Source organism: Camponotus floridanus, unplaced genomic scaffold (assembly GCF_003227725.1).
Source record: "Camponotus floridanus strain SB8 unplaced genomic scaffold, Cflo_v7.5 scaffold39, whole genome shotgun sequence".
NCBI lineage: Eukaryota > Metazoa > Arthropoda > Insecta > Hymenoptera > Formicidae > Camponotus > Camponotus floridanus.
The window spans coordinates 694897-721217 of NW_020229536.1; the positions used below are offsets into that span (position 1 = coordinate 694897).

The window sequence follows — 26321 nt, forward strand, 5'->3', positions numbered from 1 at the left end:
TCGGGAACTTAATCTGCTTTTAGGCGCCGTCGAGGAGCAAGGTCGACAGTTATGGCGCTTACTTTGTCACTCGAGTTTCGCCATTGTCCTCCCGCGCGCGTGAGAGACGCTCCCCCCCTCTCTCTCTCTCTTAATCACTTGGTTGCACGTTTCACATTCGTCCTCCTGCGCGCGTACGTTTAGCGATGTAATTTATGCGACATTATATTTTAACGCGTGTACATGTATCGTGTAATTTACTACGTTACGACGGATGTATTTTACAACTGCCAACGAATCCGAAACGTAACTCTTTAGATAAATTGCAATCCACTTTTTAATGCAATTGTTCAAGTTTATTTATAGATTTTTTTTTTATAAATTTATCTTTTGGGTGAAAAATTATAAAAATGATATCTTCAAAATTCTTTCTCCAAATTAGATATAATTCTTTTCCTCGAAAAATTTGCAAATCTTTAGATTCCCTCGGAAGTCATTTCTAAGATAGAATCGACAATATGATTCTTGCACGATGTTCGAGTAACTTGTTTTGACGTATCTCTAGGCGAATAAACGATACTCGTGTTTATCGTAACGAATAGATGTATTTTACAACTGACAATGAATCTGAAATGTAACTTTTTAGATAAATTGCAATCCACTTTTTAATGCAATTGTTCAAGTTTATTTATAGATTTTTTTTATAAATTGTTTTTTGGGTGGAAAATTATAAAAATGATTATTTCGTAAATTTTGAACTAGTGATATCTTCAAAACTCTTTCTTCAAATTAGGTATAATTCCTTTTCTTGAAAAATTTGCAAATCCTTAGATTCCCTCGGAAGTCATTTCTAAAATAGAATCGACAATATGATTCTTGCACGATGTTCGAGTAACTTGTTTTGACGTATCCCGAGGCGAATAAACGATACTCGTGTTTATTGTAGCGAATAAATGTATTTTACAATTGACAACGAATCCGAAACGTAACTTTTTAGATAAATTGCAATCCACTTTTTAATGCAATTGTTCAAGTTTATTTATAGATTTTTTTTTATAAATTAGTTTTTGGGTGGAAAATTATAAAAATGATCATTTTGTAAATTTTTGAACTAATGATATCTTCAAAATTCTTTCTCCAAATTATAATTCCTTTCCTCGAAAAATTTGCAAATCTTTAGATTCTCTCGGAAGTTCATTTCTAAGATAGAATCGACAATAAGATTCTTGCACGATGTTCGAGTAATTTGTTTTGACGTATCCCGAGGCGAATAAACGATACTCGTGTTTATCGTCACGAATAGATGGATATTGACCAAGCCGTGATCTAGCTTCGCATTCCTCGAGATTGACCGGAGCATTAATCAACGTATAATATCGCGGTTGACCTTATTCGACGGAGACGCTGACCGTCGTTGGCGCCAGTGATCTTACGACGTGTGAAACTTCAGAGTTCGAAAATGCATGTTGCGACCTAATAGTGAAAGTATCCTTATCAAGATACGCCCATCTCTCCGTGGCAATCTTTCGCAAGCGCAGGTGTCTTAGGCATCGTTAGAACTTTGACAGATAATTTGACGTAAAATTACACGTGACTTTGCCAGATACTTTAAAATCTATCAGATGTGCATACGCGTCATGGACATTTTTCCACAGCCTCTGCTTTCACCATCATTAGTCATAAATCGTGGTTTCCCGACGTATACAATTTCTAATCATCGATAATATTCCTCATCGGGTGTAAGATGAACGGCAATTACGACTCGAGATAATTTAGATATCAGATGTTGAATTTATAGATAGTTTTCGACGAAGATATATCTTTCGCTGCAGAATAGATTTATGATGCGGTTGTCTTGGACTATCAAGATTGAAAAATGGAATTGATTCCAGCACCACATGTGTATTAATTAACAGAATAAAACTCGGATTTTGATATTCGCTCCGCGAAATACTAATGTCTCGTTCGCGATGATTTACTCTCGCGTTCATCCCAAACGCGGTCACGACAGTACGTAATTAGTGTCAGCGTAATAGCCGGGTTCATTAACATTAACGATCGTATGGTAATACAAGGAGAGAATGATAATCGCGCATTGTCCGCCCCACGATATATATGATAACGAAGTAGGCAGGAAGAGGAGGCGATCGCCATCGCGACATCCCACGCGAAACCTCGATTAGATTTGCCGAGGAATTGCTAAATTGCGGAAAAGTCGGTATTGTTGCTGAAACTTTAACCGAAGAGAAATATCTTCGTTGTTGGAAATCACGGAATGATGCGGAACTGCGTGAATCGCGTGATATACGCGGCTTTTGATATCAGATTTTTCCACTCGATAAATATATATACATATATTTTTTTTTTTTTTCAAAATTACTCATATATATATATTTTTTGTTTTTAGCGACAATGTCTCGTTGCGCGCGTAATTAATTAATTCTCGAATTAAATTAATTTCTGTGCAAGTAAAATTCTCGAATTAAATTAATTTCTGTGGAAGTAAAATTCGGTCGAAATTAATTTTAAGATGAGCTACTTGTTTGTTCAGTCATTCGCGCGGCTCTTTTGCATTTTACATTCTTCGTCTAGTCGCTTAAAAATTTCTCGGGAAGAATTGACGCGGAAAGAAACGCGAAACCGAATCCACAACGAGGTATTCGATGCATAGATCGTACGTTGGTATTCCGAGATAAATTCCGAGTCGTTCGATTGGGCGTATTCGTTCTACGGATCATAGAATTTGCAGCTCCGTAGAAATGGGCGAATTTCCATGGAGATGTGCATTCGCTGCGCATACATGGAAATAATTCTCTCCTACGCTATTCGGGACGGGCGGCGTAAATGGACACGAACCGTCTGCGATTTCCAATGGAAAATAGTTCGACTATATATTGTATATTATAATCGAATGAATACAGCACGTTTGAATCGAGACGTTCGCGCATAGAGAGTCATTGGTTGCGAATATACCGCGATCTCGTGTGAAATATAGACTACAATTCATTACAGCGAACATTTTGATAACATATATCTATAGAAAATCATATAATATTAAATAATGAGACTATGTAAAATAATTGTATCATAATTATATTAATTAACGGGACCGTCATGTAATTATTTATACTGATTTATTGTTTAATTTATTTGTTTTATTTTTATTGTTTAATTTATTGATTTATTTGTTTACGCTGATTTATTGTTGATTCTTTCATATTCATCTTTATCCATTATAAAATAGGTGATACTTGTAGGACTTTAAATAAATTTTTTGGCGTGAGAAAATAAATGGAAAATTATAACTCTGTCGAAATACATCTCCGTAAATTATAGCGATTCGCGCAGTCTTCTGTTCATTAACGTAATATAAATGAGCGAACATTCCGATCTACTGTGTCGTCGAAGATCGATGGCGCGGACAATGTTCGAGTTTCGAGCCGTGACGTCTCTTTTGACAGTGCGAGAGAATGAATCTCGCCGGTAGAATTTTATCTCTCCGCGGTTTCAATTACGCAACATCGAAATCGAGAGACACGTCCAACGTGTCTCTCGGAGCCGGTTGGTTTCACGGCGCGATTGACCAATCGCGCGCGAGGGGTTCGATCGACCGCAGATATCTCGCGCGACGTATGCATATATAACGCAGCCCCGTATATTTAAAAGCCCCGTGCCTTATAAGGCATTCACGGCGCGAATCTGTTTATTCGTGCACCGGGCAATTATCGCGATACCATCGCGCTCAGATTACGTCGAGACGGGTCGAGACGAGACGAGACGGCGCGAACGTTTTCGATAGCGCAAGTATCACGCTATCGAAGGGTGAGATGTGACACGCCTTGTTGGATATATCGTGCTCCTAGAATTCGAGGAAACGTGTATATATTTATATATTTATATCGCTGTCTTAGAGAGAAATTCAATCGTATAATTTTCAATGTAAATTTCGACGCTTTATTTTTCTGCCATCGTTGAAGTTTAAGCAATCGTTTTAATTGAAATTATATTTATTCGCTGTTACATCAGATTTAAATTTCTTCCCATTTTTTAAACAAATTTTTATTGCCCTTTCGCGAAGAAGAAATCTTTTTCAAGTATAAAAATATTTTTTATACTTTAAAAGTATTAAAAAGAATCGAGTAGATAAGGATTAAATGTTATGTGTTGTCGATTATTTGTAATTTTGGATTTTATTTATTTGAATTAGTTTCGATCGAATAAAACTTGAAATGACAGTTGCTTTTTCATCGCAGTAATCGAGCAACAAGATGAATTTTGACTGAATGTTTCATAAATATTCGCACTCGAAAATGTTTTCTTTAATTCGTCGAATATTTGCCATTTTTACAGATATTCAAGTCGAGAATAAATTCGAATCTTTTAAACGATGTCGATTAATCTCCTCCAAAAAAGCAAATAAGAAAACGAACCAACTGTGCTTCGTTAAAACTTAGATTAGTCGAAGTAAAATATTTTCGAGTGCGAATATTCAATCAAAATTCATCTCTTACTCGATGAAAAAACAGCTGTTTCAAGCAACTTCTTTGACAGGAACTTGCTAATTCGAATCAATCAACAGCTAATTGCGATACGGTTCAATCTCAAAAAGAAGATAAGTATTTTTGATGGGAAAGGGAATCTCTTTCTCCACCGTAAAATTGAGATTCGAGGCGGTCCTTTTCACTCGCGTTTCGTGCATGTCGACCCTACATTTTACGTGCCGAGCACACACACAGACACACACGTGTGCAGTTATTTAGGCATGTTTGCATTGACGTTCGACTCGCGTTAAGTGGCACTTCGCGGCTTTCGCGCGAGAGGCACCTTTTCGTCGCGTGATAATACACGACTGCATTATTCATGGCATCTCGCGCGACGTAGAATTAGAGAAACGCACCTGCGTTCTCTCCGCGTACGAGGATGTCCCGCGGGTAATATATGTCCCATCCCTGTGTCGTTTCGCGGCTTGAATTAATCGCGTCGACGCTGCTGTCATGGAAGCCTTATCACACGTGCTTCGATGAATATCCACGATCGCCGTGGAATTTTAGGATAGCGTCTGAATTTCAGCAAACGAAATGATGAGAGGGGTTTCTCGACATACGCTGGGAAATTTAGAAATATTTAGATTAAAAAATGTAATTTAAATGATGTAATTTAAATGAGAGAGGTTTCTCGACGTGTGCTGCTTTGTGGTTAGTTGTCGGTGTAGAAAAATGTCGAGACTCTAATTGGAATCTAGATCAGATTTCTCAAAATAATCATGGATTCCGGTTGGGAAATTTGGAAATATGTAGATAAAAAAAATGTTTTAAAATCTTTAATCCGAGCGAATTTCACTTGCTTTCTCTGTTTTTTCAAAATTCTTTTTCAATTTTTATTAGTCATTATAATTAGCAGAATATATAAAACGCTTTGTCCAGAGAGAAATTTACAACAGTTTAATTAATGTTTTTTAATTTTTGTTGAAACTTTGGTTTAATCAAATAGAGCTGAAACATGAGTTAAATATTTTAAATTTCCTATGGAGATTGAATCAAAATTTAAGACTATAAAAATAGATATTAATGTATCTTCTATATTAGAAAATTTTCATATCCATTTCTATTTTTGAAATTTTAAATTCGTATTTATATAGAATAAGAATAAAATTTTTAATTTTTACAATTGAGACTAATATTAGCATTTAAATCGGAATCTATGATGTATCTGAGAAAATCTTGGGAAATTTCTATGCGAGTAATAACGTTTTGCTATTTCGAATCCGATGCAAAGATATCTAATTTTATTTAAATTGTCTCCATTCACATCATCATTTTTATACATTCTTATTTAAGTAATTTAGATCAATAATATCAGGCGAAGCGCACACACACCATCGTCGAACACATCATTCGTGCGTAACATCGTCGAACGCGATGACGCGCACACTTCCTCAATCGGAAATCGATAGCATCGTATCGCAAAACCAGATGCGAGTCAGGTTGCGTCCGAATTGATCACCAATGCAACGAAGCACGCGACGATGATTGATCTAGAAATTACCAGCAACCTGCTGTACAGATTCTTGCCTCAAACTAGATGGCGATTAATTAATTTTGCGATTCGAGCACACGGAATAATCCGTTTTGAACGTAGATCATCTTAATGTTTGTACTCGGCCAACGAGTTTCTTTTCGCATCATCTTTCTAACACTTTCTTTTGCGTCGAAAAATCTCTTTGTTTGTGGCCGTCTTAAGTTCCGCTTATTGACATTTCCTGTCGAATACATTGATGCACAAAGAAAGAATCTTATAATAGCGTCTTAGAAAGCCTAATCTCGAAATCAGGATTGTATATTTTTAATAAAATATAATACTTAATATTATTTAAATAAATATATTAGTAATATTAAGTTATAATTTTTATCGCACAAGAAAAATGTTTGTGTATATGTTTACTCTATCCTGATTAGATTGGATAAAAAAGAATGACGTAAGAAAAACAAGATTAATATTATTTAACTTTTATTTTATTATCCTTTTTTCGGTATAAGAATAAGAAATAATACAATTGCACGAGTTAAATGTAAGAGTTAAAGTAGATATAAAATATATCTACTTTAAAACTTGAATATTTGCAATTGTTTTATCTTTTCAAAATATTCATAAAAATGCAAAAAATAAATAAAAATATAGAAAAATACAGAAAATAAATAAAAATACAAATTTGAAATTTTTGCATTGTTTTTCATCGGAAATCAGATTCAGTCATGTCACGAGCTGCAATCGTGACAAGCGATATACATATATATAATTGATTTATCAATTCGAACTAATCGTAATTCAATCCAACGGCGAATGCATTGACACTGATACGATTACGGTCCCGAACCGCTTTCCTGTGTAACCTCGTAAATTCCATAGACAAGACGATTATACGTTAATTGACTGGAAACGGACGGTAGTCTCTTCTCTGCTTTCATCCTCACGCACATGAGTTTCAATCATGCTTCATCGAGTTCAATCGCGAGTTTTTTGTTGAATCTCGACAATGAACGTGAATCATACAAATTAATATTCACATATGCAATATGTATTTATTTTAACACTCACTATATATTTTATTTATAAAAATAATATTTTTACAAAAATGACATATAAAGAGACTTTCATTCTCTATTTTCTTAAAATAAATACCATATAATTATTTTAAATTTTAGATTGCTAATTAAAGATTGTTAATTAAAGATGTAAATTAAAGATTGTTTGTATGATTTAAAATTTTTGAATTCAGAATATATTGCTATAATAATTATATGCTATAATATTATATTGCATGCTTAAAATTGTTTCTAAGGACTTTTTTATATGTTTTTTAATAACATTATCTTTATACCAATATAAAGTATTTTATATGTGCGTAGAAATATTTATGAGAGAAAATTGTATACTCTCGGTATATTTCAAAGTAATAATTTCACTTTACGATATAAATAAAAGTTGAACTCTAACAAGTTAAATTCTACTTGGTTATCTTACGCAATGTATCAAAAAATAATTATGACTTTATAAATTCTTACAAGATTCCGAGTTTAAAGTGGGATCTGCCAGTTTGTAACTATATTGTTTAGGGTTCACCGTAACGGAAAATTTATCGTTTATGGAGGAGGTAATTTTATGTCGGCACGTGTATAATAATCTGCGCGTGTATCAGGCCTGTGTTTATCCACCTGAAATCGGCCAAAACTTTCGTAATAAAAGTTTCGACTTAATCGTAGCCACTCGTAATCATGATTAAGTAACTTGTTACACCAGGTTACCGCATTACACAGTTGTTTCTTTCAATTTATCGACACGTACTTTCAGAAAAAATGAAGCCTCGTTTATCTTTCGCCAATTAGGTTTCAGAAGCAAACAGTGACTTATGACGATAAAATATATACCAACTATGTATGTCCCAACAATTTTTAATCAGAGAAATTGGGCGAAATTATTGCAAAAATAATTTATTATTTTTTTTAATAACACATTAATTATAAAATATATTAATTTTTTTTATAAACACGAGGAAAAGGGATTTTTTTAGGAAATAATTTGTACAAATTATTTAGTATGATAAAATTTAATATAATAATTATTTTATAAGTTTAAATAAAATAATAAAATTTTATAATAATATTACATATAAATATTGTAATGTGATAAATAATATTTGCTATTACTAACAATTATCATTTTAACATTGTAAATGCATGTTATGATTTAAAAAAAAATTATTTCTAAAAATATATATTTTTGCTTTTTTTATTAATATATTACTTAAAAATAAATAAATATATGTGCTTCGGGACGAATTATGGTCTGTGTATCGAGACAAAAATGCACATGAAGACGAGGTGGCCGAGTGGTTAAGGCGTTGGACTGCTAATCCAATGTGCTCTGCACGCGTGGGTTCGAATCCCATCCTCGTCGGTTTTTTTTTGTTCCGCAAGATTTGCATAGAATTTTTTGTAATATAATTACAAACGAATAATAAAGAATCCACATAATTTTTTTGTATTTACTTTTATCAAATAAAAAAAAATCAGCTGTTCTTTCGAATTTGAAATATAGGAAACACAAGTCATAAATAGTATATCTTAATAAATGCATATATTTTACAGTTTTTTAAAATTATAAAATAATAGTGTATAAAGTACAATTATACAATATATAATATATGATGTAAATTCGTGTCGCATCGATGTACATAAAGAAAGAAATAAATAATAATATAAGAAAGGAATAAATAACAATATCTCTAAAGTTTAGTGCATTATTACAACTTATTTAATTTTTACATAATTGAATGCGCACTGTATAATAACTATGTATACATCTATGATAGTTATTATACAAATATTAATTATAAACACAATATATGTATTTTCATATTAAATTCTCATATTAAATTTACAAATCGATTTGCGAATGTTCTATAATTTTAGAACTATAAATTTATATAAATTGGCTTCATAGTTTGTGAGAAATCGATTCTAAATGAGTTAAAGAATCTACTGTTAAAATTAGCCGAGATTTCCAGGATATCCTGTATATTAATGCTTCATATATTATTTATATTTCTAATGCTGTTAGTTACGTATCGATCACCTTGAATTAATTATAAAATAATTTTATATAATTATTATAATTATATTACGAGATTATATGTCTTTTTAATACAGTTAGTAGGAAACCCTCCCTCAAGAAATCCTCGATAGTATAGTGGTTAGTATCCCCGCCTGTCACGCGGGAGACCGGGGTTCGATTCCCCGTCGAGGAGAGATTCTTATTTTTGTACCTGAGAGATTCTTATTTTTGTACTTGACCTAGCATTTTTTAATTAAAGTTTTCCGATGTTTACTATAAAATCGCGATAAAAATGACGGTCCCTATCCAAACTTTTTCTAAACAAAGTTCGTCCCGAAGCTTGTCAAATCATTTGCCATCAGAATTAAATTTTCACAGGTATCTCCCGCGAAAAATAAACGTGTACGATTGTTGCAATTACAAAGAAAGATCTCTCTTCAACGAATGAATTAAATCCTCGTAAGAAAGTTCAAACGATGCGCGCGGCACTCTTGCACAACAATCGATAATGCGACAGACACCCCCATGGTTTACAGCGGTTTAGAAGCTGGCGTAGTGTGGTTTTCTCGAACCGGTGTTTATTCCACGGCAGTGCGGTAACTCTAGGCTAGAAAGCCCCGTGAGATACCGGTGAGAGGCGCCCTAAAAGCGGCGCGTGCCAAAAAGACGACGGGAGAAGTTATGGTGGTGCGCGAATCGATTATTCCCGGTATACACAATACACTCGCGCGATGCTTACTGTCGCTTTAGAGATTTACTATTGCTTGCATTCATGGCGGCTTAATGTAAATTCACGCGTTTCCGATAGAAAGCGCCGATGGGGCTTTAAATGGGGCTGGAGTGCTTAAAAGGGGACTAGATAGCAATTTGCGCGTTGGATACGATTTACGTATTCTCATATTATCATTGGTATACAGGGTGTCTCGAGAAACGTGTGGTTAATTTATATGATAGAGTCTATTTTGAACAATTCAGTTTAGAGAAAAGTTTCTCTATTTCTCAAACGACAGAAAAAAAATTGAAGCTATGAAAAAAATAATTTTTCATAAATTTAGGAAAGTTTATAAAAAGACTCGCAAAAATAGATAAATAATATAGGCATTTATTTATTGATAATTAAGAAATACTGATAATTAAAAAAATAGAGATAATTATCTCTTTTTAAAATGCACGTTTCATATTTATAAATAATTTAATTTGAGTCTTAATTAGACAAATATCAATTATAGAGATGTTAATACAAGGAGAAATATTAAATCATTTCGTACCGAGAGATTGTGAGAAAAAAAATCATTTTAATGCTTCAAAAATTATCGTTAAACATATTTCGAGAACACTGTATATACAAGGTGAAACCATGCTATGATCAGTAATTTTGCTGCACTCATGGCATTAATTATGTGAAAGTCTCGCTTACATAGTCCACTTATGGTCTCATTAGGCATTTTCCAATGTATATCGTTTATATTATGCGACAACGGAAAATTTGCTACGAACCTGCTATTATCAACTTATGTTTATCGAATCATGACACTTTTTATTTCGCTAAATTTGAACGATTACTTTACATAATCTTTTAATGAAGCATATAATTTTCGAGTATAAGACGTGAATTTAAGTAATGAAGCCAAATATATACATGACAAAGTATGCTAACTTAATAACTTGTGCATTTGAATGAAGACACCACTTTATTTGCATTAATGAATGGTTTAGGTGCGAATTTTCACTCTTTTAGAAATTAACAAATAATAAAATTAAGAAATTTTTTCCAATACAAACATTTGCACGTGAAAAAATTTTTACAAAATTTTATAAAAGTTTGATAATAAAGAAAATTTGCAAACGAAAATTAAAAATAATATAACCATATAAATGTATTCATATATACATGTGTTTTATTAATTGCATTTTGAATGCACTCAGGAATTTTATTAGAATCAAGAATCGACGGTGTAACAGCCCGGCTAGCTCAGTCGGTAGAGCATGAGACTCTTAATCTCAGGGTCGTGGGTTCGAGCCCCACGTTGGGCGATTTACTTTTTGGCATATCTTCAGGTACTCATACGAAGAGAAGAAAATGTCAAAGTGATCGAAAAGCCTCTATTAATGCTTCGTAATACAGTTTTTTTTTATCATACGCATCTCTGTATTATATTTCCTCTTTATATGTTGCATTTTTTCAAATTGTGAGATTCAAATAGATTCATCAACTATAGCAATGAATTTAATTTTTCAATCAATTACGAATATTGTACAAAGTTTCAGCTTTCGTTTTAATCTGACGACTAAGCACGATTAGGAAAAGAGAGATATCGCTTTCGGAGTGAGCTTGGATCTTTAATCTTTTGGTTAACAACGTTAGCCGATTGCGCCGATGTGACAATTTTTATGAAATATAATCGCAGATATGACCTCGCACGATTGTAAGATCAAAGTTCTCTCAATTATTATTCATATTGCGCAGATGAAAGATAGTTTCGAATATCGCGACAGAATTGATGGGTGCAAGAAATTAATTCAGCTGTTGAAATAAGTAAGTGAGACAAGTGAACTTGATGAATGATTAAGTACGATAGGATTTTCGAACAAAATATTTGCCTTCACATTCGAATTTTATTTATTAAACAAAGTACAGATGATTCGAGAGGTACAAAGTACAGCAGGAGAATGTACGCAGCTGGTGATACACGGTGAAAACGAGAAAACAAATGAACTCGGCGTGTAAAGAAGTCTACTAGGCTTACAAATACGGTTGTTCAAATAATTCTACGTCTTTTATTGCGCAACAATACGAAATAGACGTCCCCATCAGCGCTTTTTTTTATCTTACTGTGCCGTGTCGGTTCTTTTATCTCCGAGTTAATAGATAGAATTTCGTGCGATTTTCTTCATATTTCTTATGATAGAGTTGGAAAGTGATTAGATCTCTCGGAGAAATAAATCAAAGATGAATGTGTCATTTGATAGAGGAAAATAAATCGAAAGTAGATATTTGACGGGATTTTTACTGGTGTGTGTGTGTCTTATAATAGCACAAAAAATTGATAGATATGTGATATTGGTTATGCAAACTGAGAATCCGTGTTTAAAATTTATGGTGCAGTTTGTAGTATGCAATTATTGTTACGTAACATTTAAATCTATAGATAAATATTTCATTTTCTTTTTAATTAAAAATGTTGAAATTTATCAAATTTATCACGTCATATGATTTTTTATGGCTTTTAAGTAAAATTATGGATTATTTAAGTAAAATTATGGATCCATTTATGTTTGCGGCAGAAATTGAATTGGGAAATAGAGCCTAAAAATGGTTTTTTTCGGAAACGTTTTTCTCGACGACATTTCGTCGAGAAGAATTGGTAGTCGATCAATAGACGAAAACGATTTCATCCATTGACTAGTGTCCGGTTTGACCAGTCCAGGACACGACAAAGGGCTGACGAAGAAGTGAGAAAGAGGAATATAGTCAGTCTATTGCTTTCCCTCCTGGCTGCAAATAATATCGTGTCTTTTTAAGCGAAAACGAATCGTTCCGCGACAATACATCTTCGGCGAAGAATTCATCGATGTGTCTCGAATCGTCGAATATTTTCTTTCTATTCTTGTCTCACCGTAATAATAGTAGGATAAAAGTAATACTGGAACAGAATCTTTTCATCGAATAAGATAATAAATCAGAGTGTTGCAGAAAATAAGCATAAAGGAGGTAAATTCACAAGAGTCCGTATTCCGCTTTAAAATATTCATCTGTAAATCGTACTTGAGAATCATAAGAATAAAATCTAAAAGGGATATCCGATAATTATCGAAGATTGATTATTAGATTTTTATCTGACAGAATTTCCGGTATGAGTAATATCGAAGGAATAATTATTAAAATTTAATAGTAAAGGATATATATATTTTCTTTCACATTATCGCATTCTTTTCTTCAATTAATAATTTACAAAGGTTCAAAAACATCGATTAAAAAATTGTTCGTTATTTTAGAATTATTTAGAATTTTAATAATTGAAAAAACTCGGATCTTTCTCAAATTTAGGTCGTGTAATTCATATTTCCTCCATTTATCACATTGAAAATATTCTTGTATAAAGGTATGCAAATTTTTTCAATTTATTGCGAAATTATATTTGTTCTGACGTGGAATTTCTCGTGTGAAGTGAAAGGCGTATAAAGCGGGATATATGTATATATCATATATCCCATGTATTATAGTTATTTCAACGCGAGGATTTGCGGTTTGTATGGCGTAAAAGGTGCACCATAAATCCGCGGATTTCGATGAATGGCGCGTCATCTCGTCGCTTGTCATATTCGCGCGACCTTTTCGGGTGTCGCAGCCCTCGCAGGACTCGTCAACGTCGTTTCGTAAACGCGTGTCGTTAATCAAACGAGATTTACACCCTTCTAGACAATTCTCGTATAACGCATAACGAGAATGTAAATTTCGTGGTCGTGATCGACCACTGTTTCTAGCAAGACGCTTCCATCTAGCTCTCTCGAACGAATTTCAAGCGTGTTTTAAAATTTATTTGTTAATCTCATCCAGCAATTAATTATTTCCATAGCGTTTTTTCTAATTATTCCTACTAGTCGAGTAATATTTATCGATGAGTAATGAAAATGTGTTCAAATTTACATTTATTTATTACTGTCAGTCAATAGCACACAAAGCAATAATACGATAACTCTCGACAACGCACAATGCACAATCTATGCAACGCTGTTTGTTGAGTCGAGAATACTCGTGTTTGTTGAAACCGATTAATTAAATAATCGCGATCGACGTGCCGCGAATTCGCGCGCCAAAATGCAGCAGGGCTCCGTGCGAATTTCACAGTAAATTACCGATGCTCATTTGAACGCGCTCTCCACCTACCATCGTGCGCGTACTTACATAAAAGGGGACGCACGCGCGACTAACTGTCGGTTTCAAAAAAAAAAGAGAGAAAGAAAGAAGAAAGGAGTACAGTCGGAGCTGCATTCGAGCAGCCAGAGGCGCTCGGCGGCTGTTCGAGGGTCGTCAAACACGAGGCGAGGGTCGGCACGCCGCAAAAGATCCCGATGAAATAAATATACACGAGGAGGAGAGGGGGTACCGCGCCCCCAAAGACGCGTCGCACCCTCGCGCGGGTTATGATGCGTTTGACATTGTCGTTCAACATAAAGCACCCCACTCGCATACTTCACCAGCGACGAGTCACAGTAAACGAAGGCGTATAATTGCTACCGCGATGCCTGTTTGCGGAACTTCACCTACGCTTGATCGATGCGCACTCCGACTTCAGAGAGTTCGCTAACCTTTGTTTATCAGAATTCTCTCTAATGAATGGATGAGACTCTCAACGCTCGAATGAAACGTATTGTCGCTCTAACGATTGTTGAAAATATCGTTAGAGCGACGATACGTTTCATTCGAGCGTCAATACTATTATATAATTGAAAATTAATTATATAATAGTATTGATATTTATGTGTGATATTAAATGAAAAATTCACGGGTCAAGAATGTTTTATAAATTAAATTTTTGTAAAATAATATTTCAAAGCAGTAAGTGATTGCGAATATATTATTATTGAAGGAAATTATCACGGTGAATAATACGTATGATATCACGTGTCGTGCGACCCTCTTGGTGAAATAAAATTTTGAGAGTTTAAAGGCTTTTAGAAAAAAGAAAACTCTTGCAAAAAGAAAAAAATGCGAGTATTTAACGTTGTGTGACGTTGTAAACGTATCATCGCTCTAATGATTGTTGAAAACAATTAATTATATAATATTAATTATATATTAGTATTTATGTGTGATAAAAAAATTCATCAAGAATGTTTTATAATTAAATTTTTATAAAATAATTCAAAACAGTAAATGATGGCAAACACATTATTATTGAAGGAAATTATCACGGTGAATAACACATATGATATCACGTGTCGTGCGACCCTCTTGGTGAAATGAAATTCTGAGAATTTAAGGGCATTTAGAAAAAAGAAAACTTTCGCAAGAAGAACAAAATGCAAGTATTTAACGTTGTGTAACATTTAGTTTACACACGCAAATAGTAGTTGAGTCAGTTGAGAAGAGATTGGATACATATTGACATGTCCGAATCCACCGAACCGGGTTACTCGATTGATCGCTAAATCGTCCGTAAAAAAAAAAACTTGCGCTTCGGAGATGTAACTCTTTGCGATCGCGACGATACGCAGTTCGTGCGGAAGGCACGAAAAGCTCTCCTCTTCTATAGAGGGCGGCATTTTTGTGCGCTCTCTCTTCCGGTGCGCTCGGCGAAGCGTGGAGTCCGCGCTCGCGCGGTTCTCTCTAACGAGCCGTGAAATGAATCATACATTGTTCCGGGCGTCGCGTACGCGCGTTCACACGTGCGCCCGAAATCGAAAGGAGAGACCACCGGTGTAAACTGTGGAAGGAAAGCGGTTCGATTAACCGTGAAATTCGCCGTCACCGCCGCGACGAGACTCTTCCGACCGAGAGCGATTGCTGTACCGGCGTTGCATCTCCTGTCATTGTATTCGAACATGTATTATACCTTGAGTGATCCCTTCTATTTTTACACACTGTCAAAGCAAAGATGCGAAATATCGCGGTTCGCGATGATTTCTTAAGTACTTTTACGAATGCTTGAAACATACGTGAGTTAATAATTCCATGAATTTAATTTAATTTAATTTAAATGTCGATGCGAGGAAATAATGCAAAATATTACGGAAATGATTACTCTATGAATTTTAACTCTGACGTGCACACATGCGTTACAAGCAATATAAGGTGAATAAGAAAAATAGGTCTACCCGCCGTCGATTTTGATTTCCAGCGCGGAAGTCCTGCTCCAGTTACCGCCACCCCATGCTTCGTCCTAAACGTCGGAAGTCGACCTCGATACTTTATCGCTCTTCGCTGATGGTTCCTCGATAAAAGATAAAATATTCACAAAGCTGTTCGACATTCAAGGTTTAGTATTCCGTTCGAACTATAGGATAACTTGTACATATTTGATCGCACATAAAATAGAAGATAATTTTCTATTTTAAAATTAAATAAAATCAAAGAAAAAAAAAGTTTACATGTACAAGGATTTTAAAGATATACTTACAGACATGATAATTCTACAATAACAGATGGATTATAATTGTATTAAAAACGCATAAATATGCTAAATTCGGTAGATTTAATTTTGTAAATATCTTTTTTATCGGGTTATTTTTTATATCCAGAAATATATTTGATTTTTTCTTTGAAATTTGAAAAATGTTTCAACTTCCCGCAGCGTACAATTTCTTCTGAATATTGGCTATGAAACGAGAAATTTTGCGTTACAGAACCCATTGAATTACGACGTCGTCAAAATCTCGTCGCGTTATTCCGTGCTTTCGCGAACAGTCTTTTCTTTTTCTTTTTTTCTGCGTCGCAGAATTGCGCATCGTGGGTGTGCCGCCGTCGTAATGCTGTAAATGACATCAGGTATTTCCGGTTTTCGCGTCCTTCGCGGTTACAAATTGGCCGAATCTGGTCATGGATAATTCGCAAGAAAGCGTGGTCGATGGAGCGAATCGTTGCGGAGGACACGCGCTTTTTTTATTCTATCGATTTCATAAGATATCTCGATGTAAAATCCTCGCGTAAAGTTTAGCAATTTATAAATTTAATTAATTAATTTTTTTTTAATTTATTGATCCGGAGAATTTTGAATTATGCTTCAATCATACGTAAGAAAGAATAATTTAATTTCAGTTTCATCTTTTATCGTATGATATACTTTATTTTTCGATATTAATAATTAAAAATATATGTCTGAATATTCCATTGTTTACATTTTACATAGTAGAGCATGATATGCTTGTACAAGCACAATTTGCATTTAATTATTCTCGTTTAATATTTAATAGAAACGTCACGCTTTACATATGCCCATATGATTTTCCATTGTGAGAAAATGTGTATGGATGTGAAATATCCGCGAAAATTGATGGACCGTTCATAAATCGAGAATTAGATCGTTTAGATGCGTCGACTTTGGTAAAATCGCCGGTTATCGACATTTCCTGTACACGATACGCCCGATCGTTCAGAAATATTTTCTTTGATCGGAAAAGAGATCCGCCTATGCCAGATTATTCCGTTATCGCGGAAGAAATCGAGAGATGGACCGATAAGAAGCGTCCATCCGGGATTACCGCCTACACTTTACGGAAGTAAAGCGCACACGCGGCGATATCGAATACTCCGGCGACATCCAATAATCCCAGGATACGGCCGAGGGCGAAGACGTGACTCGTGAGAAGCCGCCCGTAAATCGCGATAATACTCCGCTCTCTTTAATAACGACGTAGCGACAGAATGTTGCCCGTTGCTAAGATGCCTGGAAAAATACTTGTATATCGAACTAAAATACTAATTTAATGGTTTCTATAACAAAGATACTTTGTAGCTTTTTGTATATATTCGATATAGACAGAATCAGAGACTTAATTTCGAAGCACCCTATGCTTGCTTCTTACTCTTTTATGCATATTTCGTATGCGAAAGAAGTATCGATCGATCGCGATGAATGTTTTATCGCAGAGAAAAAGGTATTTATCATTTTTTTCGACATAATTTTTTTTGAGTTTCAAAGTTGCCGACCTCTTTACGTCTCCTCTTGATTAGCGGCTGCGAAAAGAACGCGGAAAAAACCGGCGTCGGCGGTTTCCGAAACTATATAATCACGTCGCGACGCATTATCCGCGGAAAAGCTGGCGCAGCTTCCGCACTGGACGCCAGCCAGGATAAATATCAATTTTACGACGTCTGCGGATACGCACGCTCTCTCGTTTGCTCGACCAAACTTGCATGTTGCCGGCAGACCCTCCCCAAATTGCGGCAGATTCGATTTATCGCGGCAGGATTCTGATATTTGAACTCTAAAACATTAACTGTTCTTTGTCAAACAAATGCACACGATGCGTAAACTATTTTTCCATAAAAATATAATGTAAGATTTAAAATAAAGGTTTTTATCCTTTGGTCTTTATGTCATGTCGAGATTACGGGAAATTTTTTTTTAAATATTCGCTTCGTTGAGTAAAAACGGAAATCATTCGCGTACATGTATCATGCAAATTCTCTCTTGTTTTTAGCGATTTTCTTTTTTATTTCGACTAATATCGTTTTTTAAGCATAAACGTGTTTCTAACGTAGCCTTCCGGCATTACACCCACCTCAGCTTTACGATTCTCATAAAAGTTGTTTCATGAAGGTAGATTTTTTTTACGTTGAAAAGTAGAGTTTTTATGCAGACAAATGCTGACCGTTGGAGAAAGAACGCTGAATAATAGCGTGTATGGTGAAATAAATTGCATCGTACTGTTTGGATATTAAGCCAGTTTACGTAATGCTATTGTTACAAATCCATCGTTACGTACTTGATAAATAGAGTGCGATAAAAGTTTGATGGGTATTTCTGTTAGATAATTAAATTTTTTTTACGTCATGCGAGGTTATTACACGAGAAATGATTGCGCGCGTATAAAACTTGTACATTATAAATTTGCATCGATTCATGAGAGTAATGTAGGTCGTTCAATATACATGTTCGGATAATTAAATAATTTATCAAATAACGTCTTTTATAGAATTTGTAGCAAATGTGGATCGCCATTAAAATTTGTGTAACCTGATTTCTGATTTAATGTAATTTTTAACAATTCGAGGTAACTCGGGAAGAGAGTTGCAATTTTTAAGTAAGATAAATTTTTACACCGAAGAGTACACGCGTGTAAAAGCTTAATCATTTTTAATCATTTAAGTGAATTACAACGAAACTCGCGATAATATTACGTCGAATTTCTGACGAAAGCGTAATTACTTTAGCGAATATTACCTTGGATAATGCGTCGTGCCGCTTCAACTAGCCCGAGTCCATTATCGGTCGCGTCACTCTTCGTTATTAGATAAAAAATTAACGATCGATCAATCAGGATCAATTTCAGAAATGATGCTGCTGTGACTGCCAAGGTAGGCGCGCTTTATCTCTATTTTCTACAGGACGATCATATAGACAGGCGCGGTAAAAGATATTCATATCTGGCACGATTTCTCCTCTCGCGTGTCAAACCGTCAATTATCGCCCATTAATCTCTTATTGCACGATCGACTCGGTCAAACATTTAATTATAGTTCTCATATAAAGATATTATCGTGTCGTGATAAAATTGGAAATATTAATGCGAAAAATGATTATTATGCCTCATAAATCATTGTTAATATTAAATTACAAGTTTAGTACATTAGAGGAATATTACATCGAGAAGAGAAAAAGACATATAGATGCTTTTCTTCGATATGAAAGTGCTCTAAAAGTGTTTATCTATACGTTAATACGCATCATTTGCACATATTGATCGGTTGAATAATTCGCATGGCAATGAATTGCCAATATAACGATGAATATAATTAATGCACTGCACAGGAATTCCTGGCGCATTGCGTTTTGATCATAATACACTTTGACGGGATGCACAATAATGTACTCGACTCTGAATTAGATCAGCAATTGAAAGTCATTATGAGAGTATAAAAGTTATCTCAGTGTTTATAAAATTAATTATCTATCGATTGGAACGAAAAATTAATAAATATTTTAAAATCCTTATATTATAAGTAAAATTTATAATTAAATATTTATATAATTAAAATAATAAAATGTAATAGATAAAATTGCACTCGCTTTTGGTAAACATATATATGACAGATCAGAATAAAATACCATCACGTTTAACATAATTATAATTGAAAACGTGAAGATTATAACAGTCTCAATGTCTCGATTATAAATTATAAATTAATAATAATGATAAATTATAAATTTAACGAAATCCTCTCGAAATGCTATTTAAATGCTTTGCGCAGAGTTTTAAATCTCTCGAGCTCATCGGAGGACGCGCCTGAGGGCCGTTACTTGGAGCCCTGATTTTCCGCTTCATCGAGACATCGCCAACGCAATCCGACCGGCCGTATGCTAATCGAGTGCACAGCAAGAGTGCCACCCTCCGAAGGACGATATACCAGTTGGCCGAGGGCTAGAGTCCCCGGATGATCCCTTCGACGTAAAGTGGCATCGCGCGTAGGAGCAAGGGCGGATTTTATGGTATGTTTTTTTCAAATTTAACGGCGATTACGTACACATGCGTCATTCAAACAGACTTTGAACGATGGTAACATGACCGTGTGAAAAAAATCGCGTGGGCGATCCAAAATTTGCCGCTTGTTTGTTTTTTGCATTTATTGTCAGCGAGAATAAAGGGGATATAAGAGAAAATTTTGAGTAATTGAAAAGGGTATATATGTTTCACGTTATGTTGCTTTCAATAATTTTCGAAATCTATTGCTTTAAAAAATGTTTTAGTATAATTTAATATAATTTAATAAATTTTAATTTAATATAATTTAATAAATTTTAATATAATTTAATATAATTTAAATAAAACTTATCTGAATATATTGGGCCGTTTTAAAAAATAATATTTGTTAAGTGAGGAAATATTCGTTAAATAATTAAATATTGTTTAGGAAATAGAAAAAGAGAGAGAAAATTAATTTTTTATTTCTATATTATGCATTTTACTCTTTCCAATTATTAATTATTTTCGAAATGTCTATATCGCTTCCTTCTTCCACAATATTGGGAGGGAAAGCTGGACGCTTCGAAACTTTGGAATGCATAATCCCCTGGAAGACATAAACATTATTTCACTCTTATCGCGAGATTCTCCAAATGCGGTTGGAGCTGAGAACACGAACGGCAACTTTCCGTGGAATTCAACCTCGTTCGAAGCACGTGACTCCCGAAGGAGCGAGGGACATTCGGGTCCCTCTATTTCGGAGGTTTCCAGGTAAAAATTCGGTAATTCGCAGACAGAACATTCCCTCGGTGTCGACGCTCCTCTGGGATCGTACGAACGACGCAGATGTCAGAGAAGAGGCGCCCTTTCCCTACGGCCCTGTCGCTCGCCCACCCCCTTCGTCGTCGTCGCGGTAGCCGGCAGCGCTCAGTCTCGCTCGAGCTACCGTCGCGCGCGGTTGGTTCTTTCCGTTCGCGTCCGCTCGTATCCGAATATCGCGAGCGTGATCGCGAGTAGACGCAAGTGCGAACGACGCGATTGTAAGAATCGAGTGGCGGGACTCGCATTGTGAAAAGTAAGAAAATTGTGAATCTGTCCCCGGTAGTGACGTCAGCAGGCTGAAACCGATGGGGGATGACGTTCGATGGAGTCAAAGGTACGAATCTCGCTCTTGATTTCGAAAAGGGATTGATTAGACGACTGCGTAATTCAAGGGTACGCGTGACGCATCGCGAGATGAAATTCTTCGATGATGCTCGGTCGCGAGGGAATGACTTCGGGGATATGATTTCGGGTATTTGTAAAATTGAAAGATCCGGATTACGGGCATTTCGACAAACACGATCACGTTTCGGCGTATTCGGCATGTGACGTTTGGCGGGCACGCTTCGTAATTTGGCACGCGGAGATTGGAATCGTCCAAATATTTGCGCGCCGGAAGATTTGAATTTAGGGGGATTTAGGTACACGTTGCAGGATTTAAAAATTCTTATTCTCTCTTTGAACAATGTTTGAAGCGCCGAATATCTCTCTTAATATATGCGAAATATGACATCGGAAGATGGCCTTTGAAAGATGTTTAAATTTAAGCTTGATGATTTTTTTAAAATGTTTTTTTTTTTATTTTTTAGTTTTTTAATTTTTCTACACTTCTCAAACGTCTCTTTTTCTAAAATTCCTCACTTCGATAAACATTGCTCGTTTCGAATATCTCGTGTCACTTATATAAAATAGTGATAATAATGTAATTTACATAATTACATATGCGTTATTATACCAGCGTATAATTTTAAAACCTAAAATATTCTACAATTACCCACACTCATAAATAATTTATTTGTATTTTTTTCATTGAATATAATCAACGTGTAATATTTAACGATTAATTCTGTCAAGTACATGCGGATATCGTTAAAAAAAAACGTTATTATGAAACAATTATCAAAACACACTATTATTTGTTACGTCTTATTGTTAGATTGTTGGCACGTATTATCGTCGCTAATGCGGGATGTAATGCTATTCGTCTACTTTCTCACGGCAATATATCTCACCGGTGTAATCGCACGGTTGTAATTCGAGCCAGAAGATTCCTTTCGTCGATAGGATTCGGAGCGGCATAGGTCGGCGCATCGCGAACCCCACGTATAAGAGTCCCGTCGCAATTTCTCCGTAAATTTCTCCCGGCAATTTCTAAAAGCGACTCCTCTCCACGCGGGGTTATTACGCGGGGCTCGTGACCTCGCGCGGAAAAGCTCGACGAGGAGATGCTACATCCAGGCGACGGGAATGAATGAATTATCACGTACGGACATTGCAGAAATGGTGTGCGAGTCTGCCTACGTGATTCGATGATTTGCCGACGATGGAGAAGAATTCGCGGGCGGAAACAACGCGTGGCCATACGTTCCCATTACAATATCGCGCTTCCGGTGATCGGGACGCTAGAAAGTTAAGCAGTTTCTTCGTCATACCTTCGTGAGTCGAGAAAACACACGCGTAACTCGATTGCGTTATGCTTTCATTATTTAATTCTTAAGCAGATACTTATCTGCGCGATATTAGCATTATTTAAAATAGTATAAATCATGCAATTGAATTTAAATTATATTTATTAGTCGTTAAGTAAATATTAATACACGAGGGAATATTTATATATTTATTAATTAAATATTATTTATAAGTATGAAATTAATAGCTATAATTTTTTTGTATTTTACATATTTATTATTAGCTTCTATTTAATTATTAATAAATAAATTATTTTTAAATAAATAAATAAAATATAGTCCTAATAAAATAATTAAAATAATTAAAATAAATTATTTAAATTATTTTATTAGAACTATATTTTATAATTTTAAGAAATAACGAAGATATTTGATTCTAGAATACAATTTAATTGAATGGCGATTCTATTATAATTGTTCTTTAAAGATTTCTCTAACGTACTTATTTTATCTTTTTCTTTCTCGCTTTATGTTCATCTTTCGCAGAAAAATGTTATCAGAGAAATCAGTATTATTATTATTAAAAAATCAATATTATATATATAAATATTCCTTTATCTAATTTATAAATCATACTTATGACGTTAATTTATCTATGATGTTATTATATATACATATCAATCATTGTACTATAAAATTTATTATAATATTGATACAATCGATTGCTTCTGATCTGACAAGCAACGACGGATCTTAATGAAAGTTTCGTTCCCACGGCACATATATAGTTTCGCAGGGCTTCCCAAACTTCGAATCGTCATAATTTGACAACGCTCACGGGCGGAGTGTCTTAATTTCCGAGTTTAATGATCCGAGTCGGGTCATTTCTTCCTCGCGCGAAGCGAAGTTTTTTTCTCCCTTTGCTCAAGAGCTACGCGAATTGGGGGAGTTTGGTATCGCGTTTGTTCGCCAGCGGGGGTGTCGCGCGCGCGTGAGGGAAAGGGGTGGCTGCGAAGTGCGACCGTTTAATCGCCCCAACTTCGACCTCCGCTCTTTGCCTCGCGGCGCCTTTAAGAGCGAAACACGTGTGAGTTACAGCACTGCAGTGCGGTGCAGTGCGACGAGGGTAAAGTGCACCGCGATCCACGTTCTCGTTCTTTTGCGATATTGACGTCTGAATATTCGCGATTTGAAGACGAAGGTGATGTCAATGGTCCATGTTGCTCTCTTTCTCGCTGTCCCTCACGAGGAAAATATCTGAAACAATGAATAAGGTTCGTTTTTATTGTTGGTAAAAATATCCATTGTTTCTTCTTTTCCTCAGAACTTTTTTCTCTTTATTTATGTAATTAAAGGCTGTTAAGATTTAATCCCGCGAAGAAAATCTCCCGATGGGGAGAGGATGGAGATATCCCATGGGTGCAGTCGAGAGCCTCGACTTCAGAATCGAGTGGATGGAAAGTTATCCTGGGAGATCCTAGTCTTCGTTCGAGAGTTAGTTTAAGGATGGAGAGAGAGAGAGAAAGAGAGAAACTGTGCAAGGGACTATGATGGAATCTGTTCGGCGACCATAAAAGGCACGTCATTGTCTGCTCTCGAAAATATCCGAGAAAGCTCTCAGCAGCAACTCGATGTGAAAATTTGTAGGTCGATCCATTTGCGATTGTTTTATCTGAGGTGCTGATACTTTTGTCAGCTGGAAGATATGATTCTTTTTGTTTCTGGGTGTCGATAGGTGTCGATAGGTGTCGAAAGGTGATAAAATATTTTCCAAAGATAGTTTGCGAAGAATCGAGGTGTGATGTTTGTTGACTTTATAAACGTGACAGAAGAAAGTTTGTACGATTAATTTGACACATTATTTTAGAAGATAAATGTAAAATTTATCAAAGAATGATTAAATCGAGAAACTCGCAGGATGTAGAATTATTTCACCGATTGCTGTACTTTTCTAATTTCCTATAAGTTCAAATAACTTTAATGAAAAAAGTGTAATCCAACTGCGTCTATCATGATCGAAACAACAAATATTTTCTCGATACGAAAGCTAATGGTGCAAAAACTCCTTTACTCTCCGAACTGTTTTGTTCGGATCCGCCTCTCTAAAGCAACTAGCTTCCATTGCTTACTCGTAGAAAGAAAAGATGCGATTGCACCTGACCCTTTTCACGTAGCTCTGCTAAGAAAGTACCGTCTCTCAGGAGTAATACACATACACACACACTCTTTCGCGATCCTTGCGATTATCCGGCATGGAACGATGCGATTTTTCTCCCCAAACAGAAACCTTACTTGACGTTTCCGAGCGCGTGAGATAAAGACAAATCTTCTCCATCCGTTACTAACAGGAAAACACTTCGTTCCTTATCTACGCGAGACTATTCCACTGACAAGGAAGTTCTCGTTGTGCCATTAGAAGGACGTGACACTGGCTAGACTATCTAGACAATTGCGCAAGAGCGAAGCTCTTTCTCGCCAAAGGAGGATGGGAAAGGGTGTTGGATTTTCAGGGGTGACGAATAATTCGTGGCAACTTGGTAGGGGAAGAATATGTGCGAAGGGTTGACAGTAGATGGGAGACGAGACGCTGAAAGGTGCAGAAAATTTATCTTGCTTTCGTCGAGATTCTTAAATGTAAATATCATGCAAAAAATTCTTAAACGTAAATATATCACACAAAAAAAATTTAATTTGACTTCTAAGAAATTTTGTGAAATTTTGATATTCAATTCTTTATTATCTTTTCTCATAACAAACATTTACAATGTAATAAAAATTACAGTAAATCGAATAACAGGGTAGCAGGGAGAATAAATATAATTGAAGATAATTAAAAATAATCTTGATTTAAGCATTATTGTATTTTTTTTATTTATGTTTTCGACAAAAAAATAGATGTAGAATCTCTATTTCAGTCAATATACGGTGACGTAATAATATTGAATAATATTACTGCGAGAAAAATGGAGATAACGCGAAAGGATCGAAAAGAGAAAAACAGACAAGGAACCAACACGAAAGTCCTCTGAAAGGACTACAAGGCGAGATACAAGTACCGGTGCGGCGCATGTTGGATTTCGAGACTTCCACCCTTAACCACCCCCTTGGACTTCCTCTCTCCTCGTTTCTTGCTTTCCTCGCTTCTTTATAGCGCTGTCGCGATGTACCCTTCGTACAAAAGCCATCCCTCGACGAATCCTTAATGCGACAGTCGGGCACGCACGTCGTCATCCGTGCGTGTATTCGCACGCAGGGCTCTTCAACCTTGTCGTATTCCCAAAGCATTTTTCTTTCTGCGCCTTAAAGAGCGCGACGTAATTTCTGCCCGAAGAAAATTTCACTCGAACGTACAGGGTGTACGAATCATTTTCTTATTATAATAATTTGAGAGACTTTCTCAGGAAAAATAAAGAGGCTTCAATGATATTGTCATTATAAATGAATGACAATCTAAAAGTTTGTAGAAGTTATTTTGCAAATATACGGACGATAGTAAAATTTTATTATTCGCTTAAATATGAACGAAATTTTAAATTCTTAATATTATGCGTCTTTATAATTAAACGTCGAATTAAAATTCCGGAATGAGTTTCGAAGTTCACTTTCTTTCTCATCCGGTCGAATTAACAATTCGTCGCGAACGAACACACGAAG

The 26321-nt window shown here is 35.3% G+C and overlaps 1 protein-coding gene and 3 non-coding genes across 8 annotated transcripts in view; all 4 read left to right on the forward strand.

Moving 5' to 3' along the window:
• Positions 1 to 26321, forward strand: part of LOC105249506 — a 77568-nt gene that overhangs the window by 3853 nt on the left and 47394 nt on the right. For 2 of the 5 annotated variants that reach the window (XM_025411316.1, XM_011255029.3), the window contains exon 2: positions 20006 to 20243. The exons of 1 other annotated variant lie outside the window; for it this stretch is intronic. The gene's annotated coding sequence lies outside the window, so the exon portion shown is untranslated. Of the gene's footprint in view, positions 1 to 20005; positions 20244 to 21163; positions 21374 to 26321 lie in introns of those variants that run through there. 2 more of the 5 variants (XM_020027004.2, XM_011255031.3) reach the window with 1 other exon arrangement.
• On the forward strand, positions 8352 to 8433 carry Trnas-gcu. The gene has a single exon. It is a non-coding gene; the product is annotated as a tRNA-Ser (tRNA).
• On the forward strand, positions 9212 to 9283 carry Trnad-guc. Its single transcript has one exon. It is a non-coding gene; the product is annotated as a tRNA-Asp (tRNA).
• Positions 11052 to 11124, forward strand: Trnak-cuu. Its single transcript has one exon. It is a non-coding gene; the product is annotated as a tRNA-Lys (tRNA).